The following is a 13,262-nucleotide window of genomic DNA, read 5'->3' on the forward strand; positions in this document are numbered from 1 at the left end:
AATCAAGTTCTTTTCTCATCTCCCCAATCAAACGATCAAAGCGAAAAAAGCAAAGCATTCACATAAACATAAGCAAAAAGGTTCCTGTGGAGTACCACAGATGTAGAGGGTGCTAATACCTTCCCTTTGCATAACCAACCCCCGAACCCGTAACTCTAAAGGGATTTATCGTTATTTTTCCCTTCCTCTTTTTGGATAAAATAAAAGACGGTGGCGACTCTTGCATTTAAAATATTTTTCAAACGGGTTAAGTTCAATCAATACTTAATCTCGTGAAAAATCTCGCCGCGACATTATCCCCCTAGGCGCCTCAGCTTGGAGAATAATTCAGCTAACGGGGAAGTGTATAATGGCCTTTGTAATGTAGCACCCATGCCATTTCTAGCCATAATCCTTTCGACAATATTTGTCAAATTATTTTCCACCTCCAAGTCTTCTTGTCGGTGTTGGTCGACGATTTGATCAGCATCCTGGTGTCGGTTGACCATTACCATCTAGTTACGTCCCGCAACTCCTGATTCGACGCCTTGATGTTGAAGGGGTCTAATGATTTGTCCTTCGTGGACTGTCTCCTCCTCCGCTACCCCTATCTCTATCTGCACAGGAACAGTCGGTCTAATCATTGGCGTCATCTGTCGGGCCGGTGCCCCCAGAAAATTGCATAAACGCGTCAATTGGTACGCCACTTGTCTCTTTGTTTCAGCAGATTCTTGTATTAGTGGATTGAAGACTGTGCCCATCTGGTTGGTCAACATGTTAACCAATTCATGGTTACTATCATCCATTTGTTGTCTCAACACCGCTACTGAAGTGTTCGACGGCGGCATGGTTCTGTTCTGAGTAGTGTTCCTTATGTTGCCCCCTTGTGCTGATCCTTGCAAGGGAGAATTTGTATTTGAAAACAGTGTTGCACTGGATGTCGACTAATATCCTGGCATTAAGGAATACGGTATTCCATAAAGCGGATTTGTGGTGCCAAAGCGAGGCACATAAGGTTTGAACGTCGTTATCGTTGATCCTGAACCCCCCGGTGGAGGTTGAGGAATTCTTGTTCCAACCGCACCCGTAGTCGACATGGTAAGGGCTGCACTTGTCGTCGGTGGCAAAGTGACAACCTGTGAAACTACTGTTTCCGTATTGGATAAAGTCCCTCGTGGAACTTCATCAGTGTTAGTTTCTGACATTTTCGCACTACTTCGTGGCTTACTATATAGCTTGCCACTTCTAAGTTTCATGCAATTTCGCAACTGCTCTAGCACCGTCCCACTGGGCGTGCCATTATGTTTATTGTGGAAATTGGTAAACAACCGCTGGTCCTCCCTAGGCTTTAAAACGAAGGGTTACTTGCAGGATCGACCAGTTGATCCTGGGACATGTGCTAGTGCAAGTGAGGCTTGTCCAGACTTCGACGGAATGACTTTGTGAGGAACGGCTCCTAACAAAGTGTCGAACAAGCGTAGGGTTTTTCCACACGAACGGTTTTAAACAATGTTATCGCCTATAGGTGACTCATGACCGACACCGCTACAACATTCAAAAGAGGTATATGACGAACACGCTTTTGGTGAACTCTATTATCGTAATAGAATCAGTGTCGACAACGTAAACGACAATGTAAAATGATAACTCAAAAGTAAAAGAAATTAAGATAAAATGTTCAACGGGAACAATTGAAAAGTAGGGAAGTTGCATTGAAATAAATGTGGTGATTCACGTACATAGCACTCTCAGAAAAAATTCTTGCTTCCTCGCGCTGGGAATGGGAAGTTTTCTTACAAGTGATTTCGTAGTACAAAGTGAACACCTCGAGCCCCTTGTGGGATACTCCTATTTATACTAAACTAGAGGAAACTACTCATAAGCTAACTCCTAGAAACTAGCAGATGTTATGACACACGATCTGCATAACCGCTGCACCCATGTCTTGCTAACTGCTCCACATTATGGCGCTCTTATTCCTTTTTGAACTGCTATTTTATTTTAAATTTCAAATTTCTCCCGCCCAGACGTTATGGCGAAGCTGTCTTCTGCATATTTGACTATAATTCTTTAAGTCCCAAACCTCGCGTTGGTCGACATAATGGCCTGTCGACGGAGCCAACTTTCCCTGTCGGCTTCGTCCTTTGGTTTGTTTCTCCTTTCTTGCTTGCTTCCAACATCTCTTTATCTTTGGTAGGGTATGATCCCCACATTCATAGGACTCTTTCATTACTCGTGTTTTCAACCTGCCTTAGGAATATTTCATGGTAACACCAGGCCATATGGAAGGGGTCCATCGGGAATGCTCGAAGAAAGATACCTTGGATTTCAGTGCAAGGAGATTGCTCGGTGGCAATTTCCAACTTCCGCTTTGCATCTTTGTTCCTAAGGAAAGACTAGATGGACCTATCAACAAACACCATCTTCGTCCGACTATAACTCCATACCAGAGGAAAGTCGACCAACCAATACATATCAGCAAGAAAATGCAAGATGGAGCACCTTAGACACCACCCAACTTGAGACACCTCAAAGTACAAACTACATGGTCTGAAGCCTCGATGAAGAATAACAACCAAAGACCCCGAACACCGTCCAGTCGTTATGAGGTCGTTGTCAAGGGTTGTCCACTCTGTGGTAGCCTGGAAATTTTAGCTAATGATTTCAACAAAGGATGCTAATGACCACGTTTGAAAATTCTAATTGTCAATAGCCTTAAACATAGCTTTGACATATTAATTATGTCGAGTAAAGATGGTTCGACTAACTTGTCAGATGATCTAGGATATATTATATTTTAACACCCATAAAGCTTGGTTTAGAAGAGTCTCGGGAACAGATCCAAAAGATTATGATCACCCTCTCTTTAAAACATGTTCAAAATCTAGAAAAGGTTAACATTAATCAACACTTAGACATAGGGATGAGTTGTTGAGGTGTCTAGTTCAACACATTCACGCGATTGTTAGGGACTTAGAATATTATTGTCTAAATATTAAGTTATTTGAATGTGTTTCGACACCACAATAGAAGTTGACCAAAGGCAATTAGGGAATTCAAAGGCAGTTATTAGCATGATGGGCAGTTTGCAGCAGTTTTAACATTGAAGATGCGTGGAAGAAAATTGGAAGACTGAAGTCCGCGTAAGGGGATACATGTCGAGTTTTGTGGAGATAACTGTTGTCGATGGTTAACATTGTATTAGTATATAAGTCAAGTTCATTGATGTAATCAAGGTTACAAAATTCATTTATTCTCTATAGATCTAAAGCATCCAAGTCACAAAGAGAAACAATTCATGAGAAATGTATGATTTTGCATCCTCTCTTTAAATTCTTTAAGGCTTTTCAATTAAAGCATTTAATTTTATGACATTTATTATGCTTTTTGTCTATTTTCTTCTTTCAAAGAAATTTTGCATTATTTCAATTAGAGGTTATGTTCAGTTTATCAATATTTAAACATTTAAGTTCCAATCACAAACACTTACACAAATTATCCTTGAGATTTTTTCGAGTTTAATCTCTTAAGTGAACCAAACTTGTGATTGTTTACAAAAATATACCAATGAACAAATAGACATGCCTAGTGGGACCCCTTTTGTGCAAGAAATCCTAACTTATGCCTAAAAGTGTTGCGTCGTGTATTGTTTATTTTGTTCTTAATACATGAAATGTCTTGAACTGTCAAGTGTTTTGCGTCCGAGGAATGGTAAAAATCATTCTGAGATGACTCATCCAATGTAAAAAAATCATCCCCCTCTCCAGAACAATGACCCAAACGTGGAAGAACAAACAGTCGGATCGACGATTGGTAATGCAGGAACTTCAATAATCGTTGGAGAAACCCATAATATTATAAGTTAAGTGTTAGTTCCGACGATATCACATAAAGTGGTGGTTTCACCACTACAAGTAACAAGTGTTCAGACTACTCACATGATTACACATAATATGATAAGAGACCAAAGGCCTTGTTTTCCCCTAAATTTTACCCCACCCTATGGTGGTACGGAATATCGTTATGGCATGCCAACAACGATGATGGCAGACTTACAAACTAGTGCATCTACATATGCAGATAATGCAATGGTTGTTGCATCCTCTATCAATCCATACTTAGCATCATTATTTTCTATAAGTAATCCTAGTCGAATGGTGCAACCACAAGGATGGTTAGGACATTTCCCTCAAGTTATGAGATCTTTGAACACTAGTCCCATCTAGTATGTGAGGAAACTAATGGATGAAAATAACAATGACATGGTTAACATGCTTACACATAAAATTGACATTGCTAAGTAAATACTCTTCCACCACAGTTGAAAAATGGATAACATGACCATTAACCAACCGTGATTAGGTAAGGTGTGGTTGTAAGTATGTTGATTTCCACCACGGGTGCCCGAGCGTAGTGAAACTAGGTATTGCGCTACCTATCACAATGGTTATTTTCTAATTAACCACTAGATTAAATTCAATTTAAAGGCTATGATTTAGAGTAAGATAAAAAAACTTACTTTTGGGATAAGTTCATCCCCAATCTAATATATATATATATATATATATATATATATATATATATATATATATATATATATATATATATATATATATATATATATATATATATATATATATATATATATATATATATATATATATATATATATATATATATATATATATATATATATATATATATATATATATATACTCTTGCAACTCCTCTATGCCTTTAATAGTGGCTGATTTGACCATTACTAAGGACATAGGTCTTTTATAAGCGTATGCCATGTTGAATTCTTTTGCTCTCTTCTTCACCCAACTAGTGTAAGACTCCAAAGCTAAATAATCCTTCAATCCAGGCTCATTTTTTCCTTTCCTATGAACATTGTGCCAAGCACGTATCATCCTAGCTTTCAAACCTTGAGTGTCTTTTCCTTCCTGGAATAATAAACCTTATAACAAAGTGTTATTAGGTTTGTCCTTCATGGAGAACCCAAGTTGACGTCTTGTCAGAGCCGGATTGTAGTTGATTCCCCCTTGTGTACCAAGAAGAGACACATTAGAGAACTCCCCACAACTATCAATAATCTCAACATCGTCGTAAATAGAAGAATACCAAGCTATGTTATCATTGGTGAGAGACATAAGTCTTTGATACCACCTTAAACAACCCTTGTTTTCTTTGAAGATGAGAGATTACGGCAAGTGCGAAATAAACCACTTATACAGTAAAGGCACACAAAAGGCAATAATTACACCCCCTTTAGAAGTCCTATGATGAATGGAGAAATAAGTATCACAGAAAAGTTGGAACCAAATTTCTAATCAAGAAGATCCTCATAGCACTAACATCAACAAAATTGTCAATCTTGGGAAACAAAACCAAACCATAGATGAGTGAGGCAAGAATAGTTTCAAAGGCCACCATGCTACTAGCATTAGCAAAACAAAAGGCTTACTCAATTAAGAACTTTGAAGTCAACCCTCTGATACCTGCTTTGACATTGATATTGGTATCTATGTTATATTTCTTCAGGTGAATGGCTTCAGCAAAAACTCGAGATTCAAGAATTCCTTCCACCCCACTAAAAGGAACTCTATCAAAAACCGGTATACCCAAAAGATAAGCATACTCCTCCATGGTGGGAAACAAATGATAATCAGGGAAAGTGAAACACCGATAGACAGGATCTTAGAACTGAACCAAAGTATAGAGAAGACCATCCTCAACATCAGTAGATAAAACATATAAAAGTCTTCCAAAACGGTCTCTGAACCCTTAGGATCATCCATAAAAGATGCTAGCTTCCTTAATTCCATGAGATCATGACATCTGAAACTGTATTTCCGAGTATTCCTCCTTCTAATATCCATGACCAAAATATCTACGATGTTTATAAAGAGAGTGTCTAAGTTCCTTGAAAATTGAGAAAAATTCTTATGAATGCGATGAGTGCATGATACAACAATCACAAACAAGATCAAACAAGGCACACAAACAAGGTCCAAAGGTTCGGAGTCACAAGCATGGAGCCAAGGGTAAGAACCAACCCGTAATGTATGCACTAAGGGTATAATCACTTGTAGAACAAGGTTCTAAAAAGTTCCTAGAGTCATAATTCCATCTTTTGGGTATTGCCAACTTATACAAATACTCGTCAATCAATAATATTATCAAGAGAAACTCGTCCGAGTGTAGTATCACGTAACAACTAATTCAAGTCCACACTAGAATAGCCACTGCACCACATCCTAAAAGGCCAAGATGGGTTAAGGGTTTTAAGGTCCTCAGCTTCTCGGGCTCCTAGGTCAGAAAAAGTAATGCCAATTATGACTACTCGTGTGACATTAGTAATTCCAAAGGGGCCTCCATTGAGTGGGGGATCTCAAGTCAGCTTATTAAGGATTAACTCCATGTAACCCAAACATGACTATAACACCCTCCTATCATAAGATCTCTCAAGTCCGGGTATAGAGATTATCTCACCACACAAAGATCACCAAGCACTAGACAGAACAAACAACAACATACATAATATATGCACAAAAATAAAGATGGGCTTAACCCACTAGGGACTACTCCCCAGCAGAGTCGCCACTATTCTATAGCGGTAAAATTTTTGAGATTAATCTATCAATTAGCTTAACTCATAAATCAAGATTCGCCATCACGCTTTTATTATTTCCAAAGGAAAAGGGAAAAAGTACGAACAAAACCCGAAGAAGTTTTAAGACAAAAACTAATAAAAAGAGAACAAGGGTTCGGGGGTTAGTTATACAAAGGGAAGGTATTAGCACCCTAAACATCCATGGTACTCCATGGGAACCTCTTTGAAAATGTTCCTTTTGGTTTGAAAATGGGTATTGTTTGCAAAAGATTTGAGAGATGGGAAAAGAATTTTTTTTTATGATTTTTGTGTTTGCCAAGACCTTTCAAAGTCTCGTGCCTACGTACCAACAAAGTGCAATGAGGATCAAAACCTCGTAGTTCATGGTAAAAATAACAAAGATATTTGCATCATCTTGAGAAGGGCTCCAACTTGGATAAGGATCAAAAAGTATTCCAATAACTCTCTTAGATGGAAAAGAATTATCATCAATAGTATGGAGATAATAGAATTATATCTCAACCATGGAAATGACTTGTGTCTAATACCTTGAGAAAAGTTTTAAAAGGAAAAGGGCACAAAGGGCACAAAATGATTTGAGTGAGTTATGAATTTTTTAAGTCTTTTGAAATTGGCCTAAATATGCTTAAGATGAATTAGCATTTATTAAAAAAAGGTTTTGAAAATCTCTTGACAAAAGTCAAGGTTTATTGAGAAAATGGTTCAAGTTAGAAAATAAGAAGATTTTGAAAAAGAGAGAAGATTTTGAAAATTAAAGAAGGGGAAAAGAAGAAGAGACTATCCTAGAGCATAAAGTAAAAGCTAAGGAGGAAATATCTAACCCAAAAAATAGCAAGCTTTATGACATAAGTCAAGCAAGAATTCCCTCCTTTGGATTAAGCCTCAAGCAATCCAGAATAAGCAAATAATAATTCATCTATCAGATGAAACCAGAGTAGCTCAACCAAGTCTCCAAAGGAAGTCAAAAATAAAAGGTACCAGATGGATTCTAACGTCCCACATCACAAGTCCCAAAGCAAAAGTCAAGATCATAATTCTAAGTCCATAACTCCATAATGATGCCAAGGGTAGTAACCACAAGTCCATGAATCAGGATAACCAAGTTTCATTTTAGGCTTTTTCTTTACAAAGATATGAAAGTAAAGTCCAAATGGATAAATAACAAATGACATAATTGTAAGACCCCAATTTTGACCCTAAGATCCCTCATGCTATCTCATCATAAGCATTAGCTTTGGGATCACACCTTGGCATCCTCCTTACCCCTCATTCACTGGGTTTGCATTAGAAGAGATCACCAAGCACTTTTAACTGTGTCATACTTTATATTTCATTATTTACTAACCAAAATACGAAAAATATGTCAATTTATAGTTTAACTCCTTTGTAGGTAGTGTGTGTGATCACTTATGCTCCATCAAGCTCATATCTAGGGTTTGAGACCCTTAATGCAAGGAGACTAATCAAGAGATGGTTAAAACTGTCTTTAGACACCATATATGGGTCCCCATGATATTCATATATCATTTTGATCAAGATATCATCAAGAGTTTGAAGCTTGTTTGCCTTGGAAGCCCTAATTCATCTGGTATCTTGTGTGACTTTCTCAACAAGTTTCTTCATCATTTGATAAAATATTTCTATGGATACTTCATATTAAATCATCTTACACATATATGATCCTCCATGAGTCCGAAAAATCAATAGAATGTCAATCTAGCAAGATGGTTCATGTTGGTTGACAAGAGAAAGTCAACTGGTCAAAACTGGGGTTCCCTACACCCTATCTCCTACAATTTTTATCATATGAAAATGATTTTAAGAGAAATGTTACTCGTAATGACATTAAAAACAACTTTTATGTTGAATTCTAGAGCTTGTTTTGCTTGGAAAGTCATTTTTCATGGTGAAAGATTATAGGTCATTTTGTCTGAACCCTAGTTAGTAGGTCAACTCCCCAAGATCATAACTTGCTCATTTTTTATTAAGTGAAATCCATTAAAATTCCATGATTAAATTCAAGATGTCCTCTTAAAACTTTATGTTTGGAATAAGTTCAAATTCAACTTGAAAATTCATATGCCAAGAGGAAACATTATAGGTCATTTTGGGCTATTACCATTGAACAAGTGATTTTCCTCAACTTATAAAATGCATAACTACTTAATTCCAAATCCAAATGAGGAAAAATTTGTGACCAAATTTAAGAGGTTTGAAATAGCTACAACTTTTATGAAGGAATTGTTTCTATTTGAGGTCCATAACAAAAGTTATTCAAGGTGGAAGAAGTATACATTTGACTTGGTACTTAGAAAAATTTCATTTATGTTTGATTTTCCAAACTTCCACATTAAAATTCATAATGATCCATGCTTCAAATGGAAAAGTGTTCAACATTAAAGTTGTTCCCCTTGATATAACCTTTACAAAAAGTCCAAGATCATCTCATTTGGATCAATATTGAAGGACTTGCGCATGGGTGTGATGCATGGTACAATTTGGAAGTTTCTCATGTTCAATTTCATTTCAACATTGCATGGCTTAATGCATTGCTTCCAGCATCACATGTGCACGATTTTGGACACTTTCCAAACATTCTTTGGGCTTTGTACACGCCCATGCAAGCTCATGATGCAATTGTTGTTTTTGGATTTAAAATGAAAGTGTGTAGAAAGCCTTTGAATTGGCTATAAATACAAGTGCAATGAGCTCAGAACTTAATGAATATCTTGCCCAAGCTTTTCCAAGACGATTCAAACCCTTCACTCAATAGAAATTCTTGAAGATTTCATTGAAATCAAGTTTGAATTTCACCTTCCGTTTTGAAATTCAAACACCAAGAATTCATTGCCATTTCCATCTCAATTGATCACTGCAAGCAAGAGGAAGAGGAATCAAGCAAATCTAGATCAAGATCAAGCAAATTTGAAGCAACTCGAAGGTGAAAATTCAGAAACTTCATCCATTTGACTCTCTCTTAATTCTTCAGTATTCTTTGTGATTTTTGGTTTGCTGAAGTCCTACCAATGTAGGCAACAAGATTGAGTTGCTTGAAGGTCAAATCGAAGCAACTCAGATTATGAACCTCAAATTTCAAATCCATGTATCTTTCAATATACTTGGAATTAGAAGAAATGGAGGTAAGATTCGTGCTCATGAGCATTTTTCTTTAAATTAGTGTATTCATTTTTCATTTTTCATGAAGTTTTGGTTGGACCAGTCTGATGGTCCTCGCCGGAGAAGATGAACGGGGCTAAGGCTCTAATAGTGTGTTGGCATGACATGAACCATATGATCTTGGTCCAACGTTTTAATATGAACCATTCTTCCTGATTACCACGCTTGTACACGCGTTGACTACAGAACATGATGGAAGCGCGCGCTCGGCCATCAGATCTGCCACCTCAATTAATGAGGGAGATCTGATGGCCCTTGTTTTTTTGAATTTCTTTTTATTTTCTGATTTTTCATTTAATCCATTTATTTTGTTTAATTCATATTAATTTCATTTTTAATCCAAAAAAAATGGGGTTTCACCAAAAAATTTTAAATATTTTTCTCTTTCATTTTCTGAATTAAAATTATTTTTTGAATTAATTTTGATATTTTTTATGAATTAAATGTTTTTGTGCATATTTTTAATTGTTTAAAAATACTCCTGACTTTTCAAAAATCATGAAATTTTTTGTCTAAGGTTCTTTGACCTTGGTTTGATCAAGGATAAATCTCTTGCCCATTTATTTGGTGTTTTGAAGAGGTTTTAGGTTTTGACCAAACTAATTTGTATTTTAATGCATTTTAATTTGATTTTTTATTGATTAATTGTGTAAAAATTATGTTGAGCCATTTTTATGGTCTTGTGATGTTTGACTATTTGCTTGGGCCTTGGTCAAGGTTGATTTGACTTTTATTGGATTAAAATCATTGGGTTTAGGGGATTGATGAAATGTACATTTCATCTCACAAAATGAATGAATGATTTTAATTTGGCAAAATTCCTCCCATGATCAATTTGTGTTTCTCTCATTTCCCCATTCACTTTCATCTTCATTCCCATTCTTTCCTATCCCTTTCATTGACCAATGAAATCTCAACCTCTTAAGGCTAATTGGTTCATCAATGACCTTGTGTCAGATGAACCAATATAAGTATGGATGATATAGGTTTATCCCTTTTGATCTTTTCTTTTAAGTGTGTGGTATGTTTTAGGCTTTTTGGTTTATTATATCAAATCTCTAACACACACTAGCACCTAAATTTTTATTGCCCAGCCTCAGATAGTTGTGACTTCTACATAAGTCCAATTACGATTGCTTAACATAGATCTAAATTTGACCCTAAAGGCATAACATTCTAGTAAGTGAGATTCTAAGTCTCTCATCTTTCATGGTATTGTGTGGAAACTTGGCCTTTTTTTATTCCTTTGGAAGTTGTGTTGGTTCAAGAATTCATGCTTGTGAATAGATGGTTGCGTGTTCTCCAAAGAATGACTTAATCAATTGAAAAGCAAAACACCACTAACATATAATTAACCTTGACTAACATTTGACTAACTTTTATTAATATCGCTTTTACTTTCAAGTCATTTACTTTATGAAATTTAATTTTTAGTCATTTGCCATTCATTGTCATTTACATATCATTTAACTTGTTTATGTTTATGCCATTTTCTCTTTGCTCATTTGAGCCATATATTGTGATTGTATATATTTGTTTGTGTATTTTGTTTGTGCTTGTGGTCTTAGGGCCTTAAAAGACCTAATGAACAACAAAAACCCTAAAAAGGTTTAAGTGGACTGTTGAGCTTGATCTGATCTTTTGGACTTAAGATTAGGCAACATTCCCTATGCAAAAAGAACTTGGCCAATGCTAACATTCTGAGACCAGGTTATTGAGAACTGAGCCTTCATCTGATGCAAGTCTTGGGATTTATTTGAACTCATTTGATACATTGTCTGGATGCCAACTGTTATTTTGATCTTGTGTCTAATGCCTTATTCTGAGTTGATCAACGAGTATTTTATCTAATACATGAGAAGACAAAGAAGACTGTTAGTTATGGGATTTGCTTGCTTGGATGTGGCCATCTTTATTTGATGCCTTGATCTTCATGATGTCTGATATTGCTAATTGCTTGCTGATTATTGGTTGATTCAAAGTCCAAAGGGAAAATGGGTTTTCTATATGACATTCTTGTCTGTTGGATTGCATCCCATTGGTCAGATCTTTTCAACTCTTAACTTTTAATTTTATGCTTAGGATAGTCTCTTCATCTTCTCCCACTTCTGAAATTTCAAAACCTCTTACCCTTTTCAAAAACCTTCTTTGCTTGTGATTTCAAACTTAGACCTTATTTCAAAATAGAAACTTTGGCCTTATGCCATTGAATTTTCAAACTCTTTTCTTAAATCAAACTTGTAAATGAACTTAACCGTATATGACTTAAAATTTCAAAAGACAAAAAGAACTAACATTCATTCAAACTTTTGGCCCCTTTGTGCCCCTTTTATTAAATTTTTTGATTAAAAGCAACTCACCCATTTTGAAATTATTACCACGAACTACAAGGATTTGATCCCTCATTTTTATGTTGGTACGTAGGCACAGGTCCGGAGGTCTTGTGAAACACAAAAATATAATCAATGAGTTCTTTTCTCATCCCCACACTCTATTTTTTCTCAAACATCATTTTATACCAAACACACATACACACATACAAAAGGGCTCCCTAGGAGTACCTAGGACACTTTGGGTGCTAACACCTTCCCTCTATGTAACCAACCCCCTTACCTGTAAACTCTGACATTTTATTAGTTTTGATTTGAAAAATTCTTATCTTTGGGTTTTATTGACGTTAAGTTTATCCATAGATTAATGGTTATGAATTTACTGCTACAGAAATTAAGTTGTGACTCTGCTAGGGAGTAGTCCTCAGTGGGTTTAGCCTACTTTTTTATGTGTATATATTTGTATATTTGATGTTTGTATATATGTTTTTATGATATAATTTGTCTGTTGTGCTTGGTGATCTCTGAGTGGTGAGATAAGTTATAACCTAACTTGAGTGCAATTAAGATAGGATGATGGTATAATCATGTTCAACTTATGTGGAGTAGTCCTTAACAAGTTGGCTTGAGACCCATCTACTCAGTGGAGACCCTTTTGGAGTTACTAATGTCACACAAGTTATTTGTGGTTAGGCATTACTTTCTCTGATTTGGGGTCCGAGAAGCTGAGGACCGTAGAACATTTAACCCAACTTGGCCTATTTAGGACGTAGTGTGGAGACTGTTCAGGTGTAGACCTGATAACAGTTGTTACACGATACTACACTTAGACGAGTTTCTCTTGAGAATATTATGGGTTGATGAGTAAGTCATCCTAACCTATAATATCCGATAGATGGGATTAAGACTATGGGAAATTTTTAGAACATGATCTACAGGTTTTTATCCTTAGTACACTCCTTTAGGATGGGTTTTAACCTGACTCCATGCTCGCGACTCATAACAAACCCTTTGATTCTTGGTTGATCCGATCAAGTCTTGTCAATATCAATGGAACTTGGGTGTTGATAAGGTGAAAACCATAATCCACCAAAATGGATGATTGATCTTGATGATGAATTGATCCATCCCTTGACCTT

The sequence above is a fragment of the Lathyrus oleraceus genome, chromosome 7 (assembly GCF_024323335.1).
Source record: "Lathyrus oleraceus cultivar Zhongwan6 chromosome 7, CAAS_Psat_ZW6_1.0, whole genome shotgun sequence".
NCBI classification, from domain to species: Eukaryota; Viridiplantae; Streptophyta; class Magnoliopsida; order Fabales; family Fabaceae; genus Lathyrus; species Lathyrus oleraceus.